General features: G+C 39.3%; 1 protein-coding gene across 6 annotated transcripts in view; it reads left to right on the plus strand.

Annotated features, from left to right (window-relative positions):
- LTBP1 (latent transforming growth factor beta binding protein 1) overlaps positions 1-22,248 on the plus strand; it is a 596,328-nt gene that overhangs the window by 330,042 nt on the left and 244,038 nt on the right. The window lies entirely within an intron of this gene.

Here is a 22,248-nt window from a genome sequence, read left to right on the forward strand (position 1 = left end):
TCATTGCTGCTTTTTACTTCTTTTTAAAACAACTATGCAGGTAATGTGTTATACACAATGCATTATCACTCTCCCAGGAAGCCAAGGTGTTAAAATAATGGACAATTAATATATAGAGGCCCATTTATCAAGCTCCGTATGGAGCTTGTGGGCCCTTGAAGACTCGCCAGAAACAGCAGTTATGAAGCAGCAGTCTAAAGACCGCTGCTCCATAACCCTGTCCGCCTGTTCTGATGAGGCGGACAGAAATCGCCACAATTCAACCCGATCGAGTACGATCGGGTTGATTGACACCCCCCTGATTGGCCGCAAGTCGGCAGGGGGCGGGGTTGCAATGCTGAATACAGAGAGCGTATTGCTCTCCGCATTCAGCTATGTCTGTCGGACCTGATCCGCACTGTCGAATCAGGTCCGACAGACATTTGATAAATAGGCCTCATAGCCCTGATTCAAATCCGTTTTTGTGGACTTGGTTTGTAGGGATCATCTAATATTACAACTTGTACATATAAACTATAGAATTAATGTTCCCCTCCATATTCATTCTGCTATTCACATGCATCCATAGAATAAATACTAACATTTGTAGATCAAATGTAACATTTCAATTATTTTGAATGTGGACTTTCAGACATTACATTTAAATATTGATTCCCATAGACTTACTTAAAACAAACAAAGATGACCAACAAATGTTATTTTTATAAATGTTCTTAATCATTCTCCAATTCTTATTAATTTTCTACTTCCTCTTTTAGACTTATATAAGCAATAAACTACAAGGTCCAAATCTTTTGCATAAATGTATGCTTATATGTAAGAGAAGGACCACCCTATAGGCACTACTTCTTTTAGGTTTTCTGCGGACACTGATACCAGAGCCAATTACCAGTGGATAATGCGGTTGTGAAAAATTGACTAGGACTTAGTAAATTGACACTCAGTGGGATTCCTCTTCCTGTTAAATTTCCACAAAACCATTACTGTACTTTATTAGCATGTCTGTCTGCTTCTGAAAACATTCTCTTATTAGTGTTTAACTCTTCATGTTTTTTACAGTTCCAGAATTGTAACTCATATTTTCCAGTTTACCTATTCCAAGTTAGTGGTACAAAAGTAATGAATGAAGGCTTTTCTTCTTTCAGATTTTCTGGCTATTATTACATCAGTAACACAATCTTTACCTGTCTGTTTTCTGTTGAAATTGCAATATGCATAAAGTCAAAGAAAACTATTAAAAGCACTTACAAACAAATTATAGAATAAAATACCCTAAAAGTATCATTATTCCACATTGGAATCAAGATGAATGCAATAATAAAAAACAAGGTAGTCTATGTGCATATAACCATGCTTTGTAAAAATATATAGTTTGTAGAGACAATTGACCTTTGTTTATGATAGTCTAGCAGTATACTTCCATAGGCCTTATGTAGGTGTTTGTGCGCATGATGTATATATGTATGCATGTATGTGTGTACTGTATAGACAGATACAGACAGATACAGACAGGACAGACAGACAGATAGATAGATAGATAGAGACAGGCCGACAGACAGATAGATAGATAGATAGATAGATACAGACACAGGAAATGCAGACAGACAGATAGACAAACAGATAGAAAGATAGAGACAGACAGACAGTAAGATAGATAGAGACAGAGAGACAGATAGGTAGAAAGATATATAGATAGATAGACAGGCAGATAGAGACAGACAGACAGACTGACAGATAAATAGATACAAAGATAGACAGACAGGCAGATAGATAGAGACAGACAGATAGTGGTGTGTCTGTGTACTGGATTTAAATAATTTTAACCACCTTTCTCCTGTTAAGTGTAGTCAGTCCACGGGTCATCCATTACTTATGGGATTATATCTCCTCCCTAACAGGAAGTGCAAGAGGATCACCCAAGCAGAGCTGCTATATAGCTCCTCCCCTCTACGTCATACCCAGTCATTCTCTTGCACCTAACTAATAGATAGGACGTGTGAGAGGACTGTGGTTATTAAAATTAGTTTTTATATCTTCAATCAAAAGTTTGTTATTTTAAACAGCACCGGAGTGTGTTGTTTTTTCTCAGGCAGCATTAGAAGAAGAATCTACCTGAGTTTATGTATGATCTTAGCGGTCGTAACTAAGATCCATTTGCTGTTCTCGGCCATTCTGAGGAGTGAGGTAACTTCAGATCAGGGGACAGCGGGCAGGGTTCACCTGCAAGGAGGTATGTTGCAGTATATTATTTTCTAAGGAATGGAATTGACTGAGAAAATACTGCTAATACCCATATAATGTAAGTGCAGCCTTAAATGCAGTAGTAGCGACTGGTATCAGGCTGATATGTATGTATGTTACACTGAGGTATTTCTGGGGAATGGAACTTCACTAAGAAAATACTGTGTACATTTAACTTATATTTGAGCCCCCACTGCAGTGTAAGCGACTAGCAGCAGGCTTATTAGTATCATTTCATAATTTTATTTTAAAACGTTTTACTGGCATGTTAATCGTTTTTCTCTGAGGTACTTGGTGATAAAAAATTTTGGGCATTATTTTTCCACATGGCTGTCGTTTATTTATGAATAAATTCAGTTTGCTGAGCTCCCCACTGTTATAATATGAGTGGGAGGGGCCTATTTTTGGCGCTTTCTTGCGCAGTAAGACTTCACTCACAGTCTTCCTATTCCTTCCTCCATGATCCAGGACGTCTCTACAGAGCCCAGGGGTCTCCAAAACTAGTTTTGAGGGAGGTAATCACTCACAGCAGACCTGTGAGACTGTGCTTTTGACTGTGATAAAACGTTTTTATATTCTGTTATCCGTTTTTTGAGTATTAAGGGGTTAATCATCCATTTGCTGGTGGGTGCAATCCTTTGCTAACTTATTGCATTTATTGTGTAAATTTGGTTGCTATAACAAATTTGGTTCATTGTAATTCAACTGTGACAGTTTATTAGTGTTTCTTAAAGGCACAGTAACGTTTTTTATTTTGCTTGTAAATTCATTTCAAAAGTTTTTTTCCAAGCTTGCTAGTTTCATTGCTAGTCTGTTAAACATCTCTGACACAGAGGAAACTCTTTGTGCAATATGTTTAAAGGCCAATGTGGAGCCCAATAGAAATTTGTGTACTAATTGCATTGATGCTACTTTAAGTAAAAATGTACATGTAAAGAAAATTTCACCAGACAACGAGGGGGAAGTTATGCCGACTAACTCTCCTCACGTGTCAGTACCTGCGTCTCCCGCTCGGGAGGTGCGTGATATTGTGGCGCCAAGTACATCAGGGCGGCCCATACAAATCACTTTGCAAGACATGGCTAATGTTATGACTGAAATATTATCTAAATTGCCAGAAATTAGGGGTAAACGCGACCACTCTGGGGTGAGAACAGAGTGCACTGATAATATTAGAGCCATGTCTGATACTGCGTCACAATATGCAGAACATGAGGACGGAGAGCTTCAAACTGGACTCAGACATTTCAAATTTTAAATTTAAGCTTGAGAACCTCCGTGTATTGCTAGGGGAGGTATTAGCGGCTCTGAATGATTGTAACACGGTTGCAATTCCAGAGAAAATGTGTAGGCTGGATAGATACTATGAGATGTCCAGGATCCCTGGGCTTTAGAGATCATATCTCAGGGATATCTTCTGGACTTCAAAGCTTCTCCTCCAAAAGGGAGATTTCATCTTTCAAGGCTGTCAGCAAACCAGCTAAAGAGAGAAGCGTTTCTACGCTGTGTACAAGACCTTTTACTAATGGGAGTGATCCATCCAGTTCCGCGGTCGGAACACGGACAAGGGTTTTACTCAAATCTGTTTGTGGTTCCCAAAAAAGAGGGAACCTTCAGACCAATTTTGGACTTAAAGATCCTAAACAAATTCCTAAGAGTTCCATCGTTCAAAATGGAGACTATTCGGACAATCTTACCTATGATCCAAAGGGGTCAATACATGACCACAGTGGATTTAAAGGATGCCTACCTCCACATACCGATTCACAAGGATCATTATCGGTACCTAAGGTTTGCCTTCCTAGACAGGCATTACCAGTTTGTAGCTCTTCCCTTCGGGTTAGCCACGGCTCCAAGAATCTTTACAAAGGTTCTGGGCTCTCTTCTGGCGGTACTAAGACCGCGAGGAATTTCGGTAGCTCCGTACCTAGACGACATTCTGATACAAGCGTCAAGTTTCCAGACTGCCAAGTCTCATACAGAGTTGGTTCTGGCATTTCTAAGGTCGCATGGGTGGAAGGTGAACGTAGAAAAGAGTTCTCTAAGGCCACTCACAAGAGTTCCTTTCTTGGGGACTCTTATAGATTCTGTAGAAATGAAAATTTACCTGACAGAAGACAGGTTAACAAAACTTCTAAATGCTTGCCGTGTCCTTCATTCCATTCAACACCCGTCAGTGGCTCAATGCATGGAGGTAATCGGCTTAATGGTAGCGGCAATGGACATAGTACCTTTTGCACGCCTGCATCTCAGACCACTACAATTGTGCATGCTAAGTCAGTGGAATGGGGATTACTCAGATTTGTCCCCTATGCTGAATCTGGATCAAGAGACCAGAGATTCTCTTCTATGGTGGCTTTCTCGGCCACATCTGTCCAGGGGGATGCCCTTCAGCAGGCCAGACTGGACAATTGTAACAACAGACGCCAGCCTACTAGGTTGGGGCGCTGTCTGGAATTCCCTGAAGGCTCAGGGATCATGGACTCAGGAGGAGAGTCTCCTTCCAATAAACATTCTGGAATTGAGAGCAGTTCTCAATGCTCTTCTGGCTTGGCCTCAGCTAGCAACTCTGAGGTTCATCAGGTTCCAGTCGGACAACATCACGACTGTGGCTTACATCAACCATCAGGGAGGGACAAGGAGTTCCCTAGCGATGATGGAAGTCTCAAAGATAATTCGCTGGGCAGAGTCTCGCTCTTGCCACCTGTCAGCGATCCACATCCCAGGCGTGGAGAACTGGGAGGCGGATTTCCTAAGTCGCCAGACTTTTCATCCGGGGGAGTGGGAACTTCACCCGGAGGTATTTGCACAACTGCTTCGGCGTTGGGGCAAACCAGATCTGGATCTCATGGCGTCTCGCCAGAACGCCAAGCTTCCTTGTTACGGATCAAGATCCAGGGACCCGGAAGCGGTTCTGATAGATGCTCTGACAGCACCTTGGGTCTTCAACATGGCTTATGTGTTTCCACCCTTCCCGATACTTCCTCGTCTGATTGCCAGGATCAAGCAGGAGAGAGCATCAGTGATTCTAATAGCGCCTGCGTGGCCACGCAGGACCTGGTATGCAGATCTAGTGGACATGTCGTCCTGTCCACCATGGTCTCTGCCTCTGAGACAGGACCTTCTGGTTCAGGGTCCTTTCAAACATCCAAATCTAATTTCTCTGAGGCTGACTGCATCGAGATTGAACGCTTGATTCTATCAAAGCGTGGATTCTCGGAGTCAGTGATTGATACCTTAATACAGGCTAGGAAACCTGTTACCAGGAAAATTTACCATAAAATATGGAGTTACTCATGGAGTAAGGTTAGGATTCCTAGGATATTGTCTTTTCTACAAGAAGGCTTAGAAAAGGGTTTATCTGCTAGTTCGTTAAAGGGACAGATCTCAGCTCTGTCCATTCTTTTGCACAAGCGTCTGTCAGAAGTTCCAGACGTTCAGGCTTTTTGTCAGGCTTTGGCCAGGATTAAGCCTGTGTTTAAAACTGTTGCTCCACCATGGAGCTTAAACTTAGTTCTTAATGTTTTACAGGATGTTCCGTTTGAACCCCTTCATTCCATTGATATCAAGCTGTTATCTTGGAAAGTTCTGTTCCTAATGGCTATTTCCTCGGCTCGAAGAGTCTCTGAGTTATCAGCCTTACATTGTGATTCCCCTTATCTGATTTTTCATTCAGACAAGGTAGTTCTGCATACTAAACCTGGGTTCTTACCTAAGGTAGTTACTAACAAGAATATCAATCAAGAGATTGTTGTTCCTTCATTGTGCCCTAATCCTTCCTCAAAGAAGGAACGACTTCTGCACAATCTGGACGTTGTCCGGGCCCTGAAATTCTATTTACAGGCAACTAAAGATTTTCGACAAACTTCTTCCCTGTTTGTCGTTTATTCGGGACAGAGGAGAGGTCAAAAGGCTTCGGCTACCTCTCTCTCCTGGCTTCGTAGCATAATACGTTTAGCCTATGAGACTGCTGGACAGCAGCCTCCTGAAAGAATTACAGCTCATTCTACCAGAGCTGTGGCTTCCACTTGGGCCTTTAAAAATGAGGCCTCTGTTGAACAGATTTGCAAGGCTGCAACTTGGTCTTCACTTCACACCTTTTCCAAATTTTACAAATTTGACACTTTTGCTTCTTCGGAGGCTGTTTTTGGGAGAAAGGTTCTTCAGGCAGTGGTTCCTTCCGTATAAGGGTCCTGCCTGTCCCTCCCGTCATCCGTGTACTTTTAGCTTTGGTATTGGTATCCCATAAGTAATGGATGACCCGTGGACTGACTATACTTAACAGGAGAAAACATAATTTATGCTTACCTGATAAATTCCTTTCTCCTGTAGTGTAGTCAGTCCACGGCCCGCCCTGTTTTTACGGCAGGTCTAAATTTTAAATTAAACTCCAGTCACCACTGCACCCTATAGTTTCTCCTTTCTCGTTTGGTTTTGGTCGAATGACTGGGTATGACGTAGAGGGGAGGAGCTATATAGCAGCTCTGCTTGGGTGATCCTCTTGCACTTCCTGTTAGGGAGGAGATATAATCCCATAAGTAATGGATGACCCGTGGACTGACTACACTACAGGAGAAAGAATTTATCAGGTAAGCATAAATTATGTTTTCTTCAAGTGTGTCATAGACCTTTACAATACAGGTACAAGGGAAGGGAAATGGAAACGTATGTTCATGACATAGTAGTTGAGGTTCACAAACATGAAAAAGCTGGTATATTCTTGGTTTCTGTAGTCTCATATTCTGTTTTTATTTTAGGGGACATTGAAAAATGTATTTCCCCTTAATATTATATTTATATATACAGGGTATAAAATGTATGGGAAATTGTTCCTTCATATTTATATGTATTATAAAAAGCTGATTTTGATAATTAAATCCATCACTTATTGTTCTCAAGGAAATGTCCATTTAAATGGACTGAGCCTACAGGAAAAGCTGGCCTCAAGTTATCTCTCTGTGTTCACAAAACCTAAAAGTTAGGTATTGAAATGCTTAATATGACTGGGAGTTTCCATGAGCAAAACCAGGTATTTCAGATGTATTTCCCTCGCCCTCCCTCCACTGGTAGTTCAATTAGTGCTATTGTCTCCTGTTTATACAGCTTATCGATAGAGAATACAACTTTATTAATATTTTCAGTATAGGTGGTGGTTTTAATACGCAAAATCAATGAGAAAATAGAAGGTAAAGGAGTTGTTTGCAAATGATTTAATACACTCCAGCACATGAAATGGATCATTGGGAACATATTAAAGGGGGAGACAGTTTTACAGTACACTGTCCCTTTAAGAGTGTTTAGTTTAAGTAGCACACTCATTTGTTTCAGTTGTACTTGCGTTTGGCACAGCATTTACTTTACAATTTATTTTAAGATAGTCAAATACAGCAGTGTTTCTCAACTGCGCTCCTCAAGTACCCCCAACAGTCCAGGTTTTCATTATAGCTGAACCAGTGCACAGGGGAAGAAATCAGCTGATCAGTAACCATGGTTACTAACCTGCTCTCACCCATCAGCTGATTATTTCACCTGTGCACTAGTTCAGCTATAATCAAAACCGGGACTGTTGGGGGGAATTGAGGACCGTGGTTGAGAAACACTGAAATGCAGGAATAAGGCAATAAGTCAAATACAGGACTAAGACAAATGGAGTTTGGCTGTTGAAACATAATTGCAGTAAAAAGAATGTTAATTTATCTTTAAAACATTATGACTTGGCTGATATGTTATTCTGTAGCAGCACAACAGAGATGTCTTGGAATCACATGGTGTTCACTGTCCCTTTAAAGTGTCAGTAACTGTCCTTTGCCCACTTAGGAATCGCTAAGTGGAGCCTTTTCAGAAAGATGCCACAAAATTTAGGGTTTCATGTCCCTTTTAGATTGGAAGTTTTTACATTAATTTTCTTTTAAATACGACACTAGTCTGTATTATAGTTACACAGATAGTCTTCTTACATGAGGAGTTGTGCATACCTTTAAAGGGACAGCAAACCCTAAAATGTTCTTACATAATTTGGATAAAACATACAATTGTAAACATATTTCCAATTTACTTCTATTATCAAATTTGCATCATTATCTTGTTATCCTTTGCTGAAGGAACAGCATTGCACTACTGGCAGCTGAACAGTGAACACATCTAGTTAGCCAATCACAAGAGACAAATGTGTGCAGACACCAATCAGCAGCTAGCTCCTACTTGTGTAGGATATCTGCATATTCTTTTTCAATAATGGATACCAAGAAAATGAAGCACATTTTAAAATAAAAGTGAATTGAAACGTGTTTTAAGATTGCATGTTCTTTCTTAAAGGGATAGAAAACATCAAAAATGTTATTGTTTTAAAAGATAGATAATCCCTTTATTTACCATTCCCCAGTTTTGCTTAACCAACGCTGTTATAGAAATATACTTTCTCTTGTTAAGTGTATCCAGTCCACGGATCATCCATTACTTATCTTAACTATGATCCAGGAGAGTCAATAGAGGACTACAATGGATTTGAAGGATGCTTATCCTCACATTATGATGCATAAAGATCACCATCGGTTTTTCAGGTTTGCCTTTCTAGACAGGCATTACCAGTTTGTAGCTCTTTCCTTTGGGTTAACTACAGCCCCTAGAATCTTTATGGAGGTTCTGGGGTCACTTTGGCGGTCCTTAGGCCGCGGGGCATAGAAGTGGCCCCTTATTTAGACGACATCCTGATACAGGCGTCAAACATCCAAGTTGCCAAGTCTCATACGGACGTAGTACTGGCATTTCTGAGATCGCATGGGTGGAAAGTGAACAAGGAAAGAGTTCTCTATCCCCAATATCAAGGGTTTCCCTCCTAGGGATTCTGATAGATTTTGTAGAAATTAAAATTTACCTGACGGAGTCCAGGTTGTCAAAGTTTCTAAATTTCTGCCGTGTTCTTCATTCCATCCGCGCCCTTTGGTGGCTCAGTACATGAATGTAATCAGCTTAATGGTAGCGGCAAGGGACATAGTACCGTTTGCACGCCTACATTTCAGACCACTGCAACTATGCATGCTCAGCCAGAGGAACGGGGATTACACAGATTTGTTCTCCTGTTAAATCCGGACCAAGAAACCAGAGATTCTCTTCTCTGGTGACTATCTCGGGTCCATCTGTCCAAGGGTATGACCTTCCGCAGGTCAGATGGGACAATTGTTACAACAGATGCCAGCCTTTTAGGTTGGGATACAGTCTGGAACTCCCTGAAGGCTCAGGGATAGTGGACTCAGGAGGAGACCCTCCTTCTAATGAATATTCTGGAACTGGGAGCGATATTCCATGCTTTTCAGACTTGGCCTCAGTTAGCAACTCTGAGGTACATCATATTTCAGTCGGACAATATCACGACTGTGGCTTACATCAAACATCAAGGGGGAACAGAAGTTCCCTAGCAATGTTAGAAGTCTTAAAATAATTCACTGGACAGAGACTCACTCTTGTCTAAAAGCTATCCCTATCCCAGGTGTTGAGAACTGGGAGGCAGATTTTCTAAGTCGTCAGACTTTTCATCCGGGGGAGTGGGAATTCCCTCCGGAGGGGTTTGCACAAGATCAAGCAGGAGAGTGCTTTGGTGCTTTTGACAGCGCCTGCGTGGCCACGCAGGACCTGGTATGCAGATCTGGTGGACATGTCATCCTTTCCACCACAGTCTCTGCTTCTGAGACAGGACCCTCTACCTCAGGGTCTTTTCAACCATCTAAATATAACTAATCTGAGATGGACTGCCTGGAGACAGAACGCTTGATGTTATCAAAGCATGGCTTCTCCGAGTCAGTAATTGATACCTTAATACAGGCATAAAAGCCTGTCTCTAGGAAAATTTAACATAAGATATGGTGTAAATATCTTATTGTTATGAATCCAAGGGTTACTCATGGAGTAAAGTCTGGATTCCCAGGATATTATCTTTTCTCCAAGATGATTTTGAGAAAAGGGTTGTCAGCTAGTTCTTTAAAAGGACAGATTTCTACTCTGTCTATTCTTTTGCACAAGCGTCTGGCAGGTATTCTAGACGTTCAGGCATTTGGTCAGGCTTTGGTTAGAACCAAGCCTGTGGTTAAAAATGTTGCTCCGCCATGGAGCTTAAAGCTGGTTCTTAAGGTTCTTCAAGGAGTTCCATTTGAACCTTTTCATTCCATAGATATCAAACTTCTATCTTGGAAAGTTCCTTTTTGGTAGCTATTTCCTTGGCTCATAGAGTCTCCGAGTTATCTGCGTTGCAATGTGATTCTCCTTATCTGGTTCTCCGTACGGATAAAGTAGTCCTGTGTACCAACCTGGGTTTTTACCTAAGGTGGTATCTAACAAGAATATCACTCAAGAGATTGTTGTTCCATTCTTGTATCCTAATCCTTCTTCAAAGAAGGAACGTCTATTACACAATTTGGACGTGGTTCGTGTTTTAAAGTTTTACTTACAAGCTACTACAGATTTTCATCAAACATTCACCTTGTTTGTTGTCTATTCTGGACAGAGGAGAGGTCAAAGGACTTCAGCAACCTCTCTGTCTTTTTGGTTAAAAAGCATAATTCATTTAGCTTATGAGACTGCTGGACAGCAGCCTCCTGAAGGGATTACAGCTCATTCTACTAGAGCTGTGGTTTTCACTTAGGCCTTTTTTAAATGTGGCTTCTGTTGAACAGATTACAAGACGGAGTCTTGGTCTGCGTTTCATACTTTTTCAAATTTAACAAATTTGATACCTTGCTTCTTCGGAGGCTATTTTTGGGAGAAAGGGTTTTTTACAGGCAGTGGTAATTTCCGTTTAAGTACCTGCCTTGTCCCTCCCATCATCCGTGTACTTTAGCTTTGGTATTGGTATCCCATAAGTAATGGATGATCCGTGGACTGGATACACTTAACAAGAAAAAACATAATTTATGCTTACCTGATACATTTATTTCTCTTGTAGTGTATCCAGTCCACGGCCCGCCCTGTCACTTTTAGGCAGGTAATTTTTCCATTAAACTACAGTCACCACTGCACCCTATGGTTTTCCTTTCTCTGCATGTTTTCGGTCGAATGACTGGTAATGGCAGTTAGGGGAGGAGCTATATAGCAGCTTTGCTGTGGGTGGACTCTTGCAGCTTCCTGTTGGGAAGGAGAATATATATATAACCGATGGTGATCTTTATGCATCATAATGTGAGGATAAGCATCCTTCAAATCCATTGTAGTCCTCTATTGACTCTCCTGGATCATAGTTAAGATAAGTAATGGATGATCCGTGGACTGGATACACTACAAGAGAAATAAATTTATCAGGTAAGCATAAATTATGTTTTTTACCTCTGTAATTACCTTTTAGCTAAGCTTCTGCAGACTTTCCCCTTATCTCCGATCTTTTGACAGACTTGCATTTCAGGCAATTAGTGATGACTCTTAAATAAATCCACGTGCATGAGCACAATGTTATTTAAATGAAACACCTGAACTAACGCTCCTCTAGCTGAGAAAAACTGTCAAATGCATTCAGATAAGAGGCGGCCTTCAAGGGGTTAGAAATTAACATATGATTTTACCTAGGTTTAGCTTTCAACTAAGAATACCAAGAGAACAAAGCAAATTTGATGATAAAAGTAAATTGGAAAGTTGTTTAAAATGACATGCCCTATCTGAATCATGAATTTGGACTTTACTATCCCTTTAATCTTTCAAGTTTAATTTTGACTTTCCTATCCCTTTAAGCGGCAGCCAGTGGCACCATCTGCAGAGCCATTTTGCATAAAATTGTTTTTCAGTAATGACATACTAAATTTTTTATCCATCCCTGGAGCTTACAAACCTTTCCACATACCTCTACTAAAGGAAATTCATATAAGCCAGGTATGGCTTTCTATTTATCCCCTGTTTCATATCCTGTAATAATGGATATATTTTATAATGTACAACACACAAGTGATTTTTTTACTGGCAACTCAAGCAAAGAACTGTTCCCAGGAGCACCATTTGATAAGCCATTATCCATTTCGCCTTTTGTTCCTCTATAGCAAACAATCCTTATGAAAGAATGCAGAAGTTAATGGCTTCAAAACTGTGGTTACTCCACAGCATAACAATTTTATAACTATGTGACCCTAAACAGCATGATAACATATGATTATCTTTGCTGCTCCCATGTACTGGAATTTCAGTTTTTAATGGTATTTTTGAGAAATACTTTCTTTTAACTCACACAACATTTATTGAACTAATGCTGATATTATAAGAAAGTGTAATCACATTGTTAGCTGATTTTTTTTAATTTTATAAACCCAGCTTTATCAATAATGTAATAAAGTACATTGCAATGCAATAGTATAGAACAGGGGTGACCAACTTTCCAACAGATCAATATTTTAGAAGCCGTAAGGCTATTAAAGAAGCAAATAATATAATCCATAAAACTGTCTAGTTGCAACGGGCCAGGTTTAGCTAAGGTTGCACAATACCATCTGTAGGCTGTTTATTCCTAGAGAGGGCTTTTAATGGGTTCTGGTCATTCAAAAAAACACTTTTTTTTTAGTTCTAATTTTTCCTGGGGCCACAAAAACAATGCCACACATTCTGCTAGATTATGAGTTTTGCGTTTTGAGGGGTGCGGTGCTAACTTGCAAGTTATTGTCACCTCTCACTTACCTACAGCGCTGGTATTACAGGTTTTCCTAAACCCGGCATTATTAGGCAAGAAGTGAGCGTAGAGCAAAATTGAGCTCCATACCGCACTCCAATACCAGCGCTGCTTAAGTCAGCGGTGAGCTGGTTCTACGTGCTTGTGCACGATTTCCCCATAGACATCAATGGGAAGAGCCGGCTGAAAAAAAGCCTAACACCTGCAATAAAGCAGCGTAATTAACCCCTAATCTGCCGCCCCGACATCGCCAACACCTACATTATACTTATTAACCCCTAATCTGCTGCCCCAAACATTGCCAACACCTACATTATATTTTTTAACCCCTAATCTCACGCCCCCAATGTTGCCGCAACCTACCTACACTTATTAACCCCTAATCTGCCGCCCCAACGTCGCCGTCCCAATAATAAACATATTAACCCCTAAACCGCCGCACTCCCGCATCGCAAACACTAGTTAAATATTATTAACCCTTAATCTGCAGCCCCTAATATCGCCGCCACCTACCTACATTTATTAACCCCTAATCTGCCGCCCCAACATCGCCGCCACTATACTAAATTTATTAACCCCTAAACCTAAGTCTAACCCTGACCCTAACACCCCTAACTTAAATATAATTCGAATAAATCTAAATAAAAATTCCTATCATTACCTAAATTATTCCTATTTAAAACTAAATATGTATAAAATAAAATCTAAGCTAGCTACACTATAACTAATAGTTACATTGTAGCTAGCTTAGGGTTTATTTTTATTTTACAGGCAAGTTTGTATTTATTTTAACTAGGTATTTTAACTAGGTTTTTAAAAAGTTACTAAATAGTTATTAACTATTTACTAACTACCTAGTTAAAATAAATACAAATTTACCTGTAAATAAAACCTGACCTGAGTTACACTAACATCTAACATTGCACAACAATTAAATTAAATACAATTACCTAAATTACAAAAAACAAACAAACACTAAATTACACAAAATACAAAACAAATGATCAGATATTTAAACTAATTACACCTAATCTAATAGCCCTATCAAAATAAAAAAAGCCCCCCCCAAAATAAAAAAAACCCTATCCTAAACTAAACTACCAATAGCCCTTAAAAACTAAACTACCAACCCCCCAAATAAAACCCTAACTAATAAAACCTAAGCTCATCATTGCCCTAAAAAGGGCATTTGGATTGACATTGCCCTTAAAAGGGCATTTAGCTCTATTGCTGCCCAAACCCTAACCTAAAAATAAAACCCACCCAATAAACCCTTAAAGATAGAAGATGACGTCTGGATGAAGACTTCTGCCCGTCTGGAGGACCACTTCTGCTGGCTTGGATGAAGACTTCTCCCGGCTTCGTTGAGGACTTCTTGCCGCTTCGTTGAGGACTTCTCCCGGCTTCGTTGAGGATGGATGTCCGGTCTTCAAAACTGTAAGTGGATCTTTGGGGGTTAGTGTTAGGTTTTTTAAGGGTTTATTGGGTGGGTTTTATTTTTAGGTTAGGGTTTGGGCAGCAATAGAGCTAAATGCCCTTTTAAGGACAATGCCCATCAAAATGCCCTTTTCAGGGCAATGGTGAGCTTAGGTCTTTTTAGTTAGGATTTTATTTGGGGAGTTGGTTGTGTGGGTGTTGGGTTTTACTGTTGGGGGGTTGTTTGTATTTTTTTTACAGGTAAAAGAGCTGATTTCTTTGGGGCAATGCCCCGCAAAAGGCGCTTTTAAGGGCTATTGGTAGTTTAGTTTAGGCTAGGGTTTTTTTTTATTTTGGGGGGGCTTTTTTATTTTGATAGCTTTTTTATTTTGATAGGGCTATTTGATTAGGTGTAATTAGTTTAAATATCTGATAATGTCTTTTTTTATTTTGTGTAATTTAGTGGGTTTTTTTTTGTAATTTAGGTAATTTTATTCTATTTAGATAATTTATTTAATTTTAGTGTAAGGTTAGGTGTTAGTGTAACTCAGATTAGGTTTTATTATACAGGTAAATTTGAATTTATTTTAGCTAGGTAGTTAGTAATAGTTATTAACTATTTAGTAACTATTCTACCTAGGTAAAATAAATACAAACTTGCCTGTAAAATAAAAATAAACCCTAAGCTAGATACAATGTAACTATTAGTTATATTGTAGTTAGCCTAGGGTTTATTTTATAGGTAAGTATTTAGTTTTAAATAGGAATTATTTAGTTAATTATAGGAATTTTTATTTAGATTTAGTTTAATTATATTTAAGTTAGGGAGTGTTAGGGTTAGACTTAGGTTTAGGGGTTAATAAATTTAGTGGCAGCGACGTTGGGGGCGGCAGATTAGGGGTTTATAACTGTAGGTAGGTGTCGTGATGTTAGGGGCGGCAGATTAGGGGTTAATAATATTTAACTAGTGTTTGCGATGTGGGAGTGAGGCGGTTTAGGGGTTAATATGTTTATTCTAGTGGCGGCGATGTTGGGAGTGGCAGATTAGAGGTTAATAATTTTATTTTAGTATTTGCGATGCGGGAGGGCCTCGGTTTAGGGGTTAATAGGTAGTTTATGGGTGTTAGTGTACTTTTTAGCACTTTAGTTATGAGTTTTATGCTACAGCTTTGTAGCGTAAAACTCATACTACTGACTTTAGAATGCGTTACGAATCTTGCGGGATAGGCTGTACCGCTCACTTTTTGGCCTCCCAGAAAAAGCTTGTAATATCGGCACTATGGAAGTCCCATTGAAAAAAGACTTTAAGCAAATTGTGTAAGTTAATTTGCGATACGGCCAAAAAAGTGCCCCAAAACCTGCAAGGCTCGTAATACCGCCGGTAGTGAAAAAGCAGCTTTATGAGCCTTAACGCTGCTTTATTACTCATACCGCAAAACTCGTAATCTAGCCAATAGTTAGTTCTGCCTTATCCTAGAGAAGCAAAAATGAGCGCAGAGGGCCACATGTAGCCCTCAGAACGCCAGTTGACCATCCTGGTATAAAACGTACAATAGTAATTGGAATACAGTAGTAAGTGATACACAGATACACTGTAAGTAAAAACATATCCAACCGTCATCTTAATCTACACAATGTTGGACGGATTTTATAACAAACAATTAATAATAAAAGGTGTTCAAAACCTAATGTCAAAAGAACATTTGATCGTTGTCAAATAACGTAATTTTAACAAGAATCTGAGGTTTATGTGATAGTGACAAAACAATACTTTAGTTATCCTTTCCTAAGATCTTCTCTGCATTGTGTATCAAATAACTTTTATACCTTTTACCTCCCTTGTCGAACATTTGGAATAGGCACAAGATCTATCCTCACACTGTCTAGTTTAATTCCTATTTGTAATCACCACTGTGGTGAAGGCAGGCTTCCTGCACCGGGAAGTACACAGCACAGCTACAAAACTGTGCCGTCACGTGAAACGGTAAACCTAATTGCTATGTGAAGTTTGTTCCACTAATTTAATTAGGAGCCTGTCTGTTATGCACTTTATTGATATATTCCTCCGAAAGGAAGGGAATCTGAGTATACAGGTTAAAAGGACACTCAAGTCAAAATAAGCTTTTATGATTCAGATAGAGCATGCAGTTGTAAGACACTTTCCACATTACTTCCATTATCAAATTTTGCAAAGTCTTGTTATTTGTACACTTTCTGGGGAACAAGATCGTACTGAGCATGTGCAAAAACTCACATGGTATACGTATACTAGTCTGTGATTGGCTAATGTCTGTCATATGATACAGAGGGCCGGGGGAAAAAATCTATTGCTTATTTGAAATTCAGAGTAGGTGTTAAACCATTTTCTTTTTTATTTAATTTGTCTGTTTTAATAGTGGTCCTTGTTATCTAAACATTTTTCCCTGTAATGGTCACAGTTTTAGGCTTTTAAGTATTAAGCTCAATTAATCTCTTCACCTTTTAGCAATGTTAGTAAAGACTAGGATACATCTGATCTATGCCAATAGTTCCTGTCTTTCTCTTCCAGTAACTCAATTTTTCCTTTCTCCAAATATTGCAGATTTACTTTCAAAACTTTTTATATGTGGTCAGGTCAAATAAAAATAAATGTTTGTTTTCATCTTGTAAAGGCAACTTCAATAACACTTAAGAATTACAAAACTGGATACTATATAATTAGTCGAGTACAAATGAAAATGGGTCAATTATTGAAAATTGTTGGTTAAAATGCATTTTATTTGTCGCACATTGGTCCTTCACCTAACCATGACCCTGCCAGATATATATTATATATATATATATATATATATATATATATATATATATATATATATATATATATATATATATATATATATATATATACAAGTAAGTAATCAGTTTATCCTATTGGATGCCAGTAATGCAAAATGAATGTTTACAATCTGGATGCCAGTAACACAAACACATCATATGACCCAGTAACACATCAAGTGATATGACCCCCTTGATAGCCTAAATCACACACACATAGTAGTGTTTTTACACCCTCATATTTTCATAGTAAAAAAAAAACACATAACAGAGATTTTACAGAAACAGAGCTCTCACCCATCCTGCATGTTGGGGTTTGTCATAGTTTAGGAACTCTCGCCACTGTTCCTTTTGCAACTATCTCAGCCCCATATGCCCCATTTCCGCCCACAAAACCCCCACAGCTCCACCAATATAGGGGCGCTATAGCATATAAGGAGAGGCACAGGAGCAATGACACTTTCCACTATTTTATGAAACACACAAGCAACTGATTTGGCAAACCCTAGAACAGATTTTAAGAGCCAACAATGACACTTGCCATGTTGTAGTGGAATAAGGCAAAGGGGCACATTTATCAAGCTCCTTCAGGCTCGCCGGAAACAGAAGTTATGAAGCAGAGATCTAAAAACTGCTGCTCCATAACTTGTCCGTCTGCTCTGAGGCGGTGGACAGAAATCGACAGAAATCAACCCGATCGAATACGATCGGGTTGATTGACACCCCCTGCTAGCGAATCTGCAGGGGGCGGTATTGCACCAGCAGTTCACAAGAACTGCTGGTGCAATGATAAATGCCGAGAGCGTATGCTGTCGGCATTTATCAATGTGCAGCAGACATGATCCGCTATATTGGATCATGTCCGCTCGCACAATCATAAATATACCCCAAAGGGCGAGATGTAGGTGGAAGAAAGGCACTGAGGTTGAAATCGATCAAAGACTAAGTTTGTTGTCTTGATCAGTAACTTATGTTTAACACAGGAGTAACAAAGTACTAATTGAAACGTGAATGAAGTACACTTTTGGTTGAGCAGAATCAGCTGTAAATTCCCCAAATTAAAGTAAAGATTACAATTTTCTTTAAGGAGAAAAAAAAATAACATCTATTATGGGGGGGCCACTGTCTCGTAAATTTCGTCAGAGGGGAGGCCCACTGCCTAAGACTTTGAAAACCCCTGGAATAGAGGCATTAGAGGCATTTAAATCTAGCTACCTATCAGGGGACAATAAAAGACATTTAGGTGTCCACTATTTTCTGTAGAATTTATTGGATAGCCTGCTAAAATACTGGACTATCCAATTGAATACTGAAGCTCTGACAACACAGTTTGCAGTTTCTTTCTTTTTTTACTACTTATAATTAAATATTTTATGCTACAGTCATAAAGTATTTTATTTATCTGTACTGCAGAAAGTTGCTAGCCACAACAGCGGAGAATCAAGAAGAAAGAAGTAGGGTTTTAACAGTATTAACAGTTGTATTATTCTTGGAAATCAGGAACATGGTTGCCAAGGCACCTTTTATTTTATCTTGCTCATAAATATTTTTGTAAAGTACTATATAGTGATCTCTATCCCTTCTCCCTTCTGTTCTAATTTTATATATATATATATATATATATATATATATATATTATAGCATACTGTTAAAGTCTAAGGGCCAGATTGCTTGTGGAGCGCAAATTAACGCTTCCACTTGAGCGTTAATTGCTCTAGAAGTAAGATTTTGGCGCTTGTCGGGTTGCGCTCATATTACGAGTTGAAATTAAATTGTATTCCCTCTTGTGCTAATCCGACGAGCGCAAAAATCCAAAGTTAGAATACTGTGTGCGCGTTCACGTATTCCCTAATAGAAGTCAATGGAGAAAAAAAGTGGGGAAGAAATCTAACACCTCACTCTCACGCAAACCTGATCACATATTCTCATTTGTGCTAATACGAAATTAAAATATGAATATTTCACATTCCAATGTTCTTCACATAATAGAATATTCTCTCTCTCTTTCTCTCTCTCTCTCTCTCTCTCTCTCTCTATATATATATATATATATATATATACTGTATGTATATATATATATATATATATATATATATATATATATATATATATATATATATATATACATATGTATATATACACATATATTTTATCTACTTAACTGCAAAGGGCTCCAAAAAGTGCCTTACATTACGTTCTAAGGGGGAACTGTGTGTTCCCTGTAAATATATACGTATATACACATATAATCACATAAATATATATGTATATAAGCATATACAGTCGTATGCAAAAGTTTAGGCACCCCTGACAATTTTAATGATTTTCATTTATATATATTTGGGTGTTTGGATCAGCAATTTCATTTTGATCTATCAAATAACTGAAGGACACAGTAATATTTCAGTAGTGAAATGAGGTTTATTGGATTAACAGAAAACGTGCAATATGCATCAAAATGAAATTAAACAGGTGCATAAATTTGGGCACCCCAACAGAAATATCGCAATAATATTTAGTAGAGCCTCCTTTAGCAGAAATAACAGCATCTAGACGCTTCCTATAGCTTGTAATGAGTGTCTGGATGAAGGTATTTTGGACCATTCCTTCTTGCAAAACATCTCCAGTTCAGTTAGGTTTGATGGTTGCTGAGCATGGACGGCCCGCTTCAAATCACCCCACAGATTTTCAATGATATTCAGGTCTGGGGACTGGGATTGCATTCCAGAACATTGTACTTGTTCCACTGCATAAATGCCAGAGTAGATTTTGAGCAGTGTTTTGGGTCATTGTCTTGTTGAAATATCCAGCTCCGGCGTAACTTCAACTTTGTGACTGATTCCTCAACATTATTCTCAAGTATCTGCTGATATTGAGTGGAATCCAACCCTCAACTTTAACAAGATTCCCAGTACCGGCACTGGCCATACAGCCCCACAGCATGATGGAACATCCACCAAATTTTACTGTGGCTAGCAAGTGTTTGTCTTGGAACACTGTGTTCTTTTGCCGCCATGCATAACGCCCCTTGTTATGACCAAATAACTCAATCTTTGTTTCATCAGTCCACAGCACCTTCTTCCAAAATGAAGCTGGCTTGTCCAAATGTGCGTTTGCATACCTCAAGCGACTCTGTTTGTGGCGTGTGTGCAGAAAAGGCTTCTTCCGCATCACTCTCCCATACGCTGAATTGTTGAACGATGCACAGTGACACCATCTGCAGCAAGATGATGTTGTAGGTCTTTGGAGGTGGTCTGTTGGCTGTTTTTGACCGTTCTCACCATCCTTTGCCTCTCCGATATTTTACTTCTGGCCTTAACAAGAACTGTGCCTGTGGTCTTCCATTTCCTCACTATGTTCCTCACAGTGGACACTGACAGCTTAAATCTCTGCAATAGCTTTTTGTAGCCTTCCCCAGTCGTATGCAAAAGTTTAGGCACCCCTGACAATTTCCATGACTTTCATTTATAAATAATTGGTTGTTTGGACCATCAATTTCATTTTGATCTATCAAATAACTGAAGGACACAGTAATATTTCAGTAGTGAAATTAGGTTTATTGGATTAACAGAAAATGTGCAATATGCATCCAAACGAAATTAGACAGGTGCATAAATTTGGGCACCCTTGTCATTTTGTTGATTTGAATACCTGTAACTACCTAGCACTGATTAATTGGAACACACAATTGGTTTGGTGAGCCCATTAAGCCTTGAACTTCATAGACAGGTGCATCCAATCATGAGAAAAAGTATTTAAGGTGGCCAATTGCAAGTTGTTGTTCTCTTTGACTCTCCTCTGAAGAGTGGCAACATGGGGGCCTCAAAACAACTCTCAAATGACCTGAAAACAAAGATTGTTCAACATTATAGTTTAGGGGAAGGCTACAAAAGTTATCGCAGAGATTTAAGCTGTCCGTGTCCACTGTGAGTACCATAGTGAGGAAATGGATGACAACAGGCACAGTTCTTGTTAAGGCCAGAAGTAAAATATTGGAGAGTCAAAGGCAAAGGATGGTGAGAACGGTCAAAAATAGCCCACAGACCACCTCCAAAGACCTACAGCATCATCTTGCTGCAGATGGTGTCACTGTGCATCGTTCAACAATTCAGCGTATGGGAGAGTGATGCAGAAGAAACCTTTTCTGCACACACGCCACAAACAGAGTCGCTTGAGGTATGCAAACGCACATTTGGACAAGCCAGCTTCATTTTGAAAGAAGGTTCTGTGGACTGATGAAACACAGATTGAGTAATTTGGTCATAACAAGGGGCGTTATGCATGGCGGCAAAAGGACACAGCGTTCCAAGTCAAACACTTGCTAGCCACAGTAAAATTTGGTGGATGTTCCATCATGCTGTGGGGCTCTGTGGCCAGTGCCAGTACTGGGAATCTTGTTAAAGTTGAGGGTCGCATGGATTCCACTCAATATTAGCAGATACTTGAGAATAATGTTGAGGAATCAGTCACAAAGTTAATGTTATGCGGGAGCTGGATATTTCAACAAGACAACGACCCAAAACACTGCTCAAAATCTACTCTGGCATTTATGAACAAGTAGAATGTTCTGGAATGGCCATCCCAGTCCCCAAGACCTGAATATCATTGAAAATCTGTGGAGTGATTTTAAGCGGGCTGTCCATGCTCAGCAACCATCAAATCTAACTGAACTGGAGATGTTATGCAAGGAGGAATGGTCCAAAATACCTTCATCCAGAATCCAGACACTCATTACAGGCTATAGGAAGCATCTAGAGGCTGTTATTTCTGCTAAAGGAAGCTCTACTAAATATTGATGTGATATTTCTGTTGGGGTGCCCAAATTTATGCACCTGTCTAATTTCGTTTTGATGCATATTGCACATTTTCTGTTAATCCAATAAACCTCATTTCACTACTGAAATATTACTGTGTCCTTCAGTTATTTGATAGATCAAAATGAAATTGCTGATCCAAACACCCGATTATTTATAAATGAAAATCATGGAAATTGTCAGGGGTGCCTAAACTTTTGCATACGACTGTTATATTTAAAATCTGCTGCCAATAGCTGTGTGACTCCCACCTTCGCTGCTCTAGGTTCTCAGCCGTGTCTTCTGCCATGATAACGAGGCTCCCATTGGAGCCTATAAAGCTTCCATGCA

This window comes from Bombina bombina, chromosome 4 (assembly GCF_027579735.1).
Source record: "Bombina bombina isolate aBomBom1 chromosome 4, aBomBom1.pri, whole genome shotgun sequence".
NCBI classification, from domain to species: domain Eukaryota; kingdom Metazoa; phylum Chordata; class Amphibia; order Anura; family Bombinatoridae; genus Bombina; species Bombina bombina.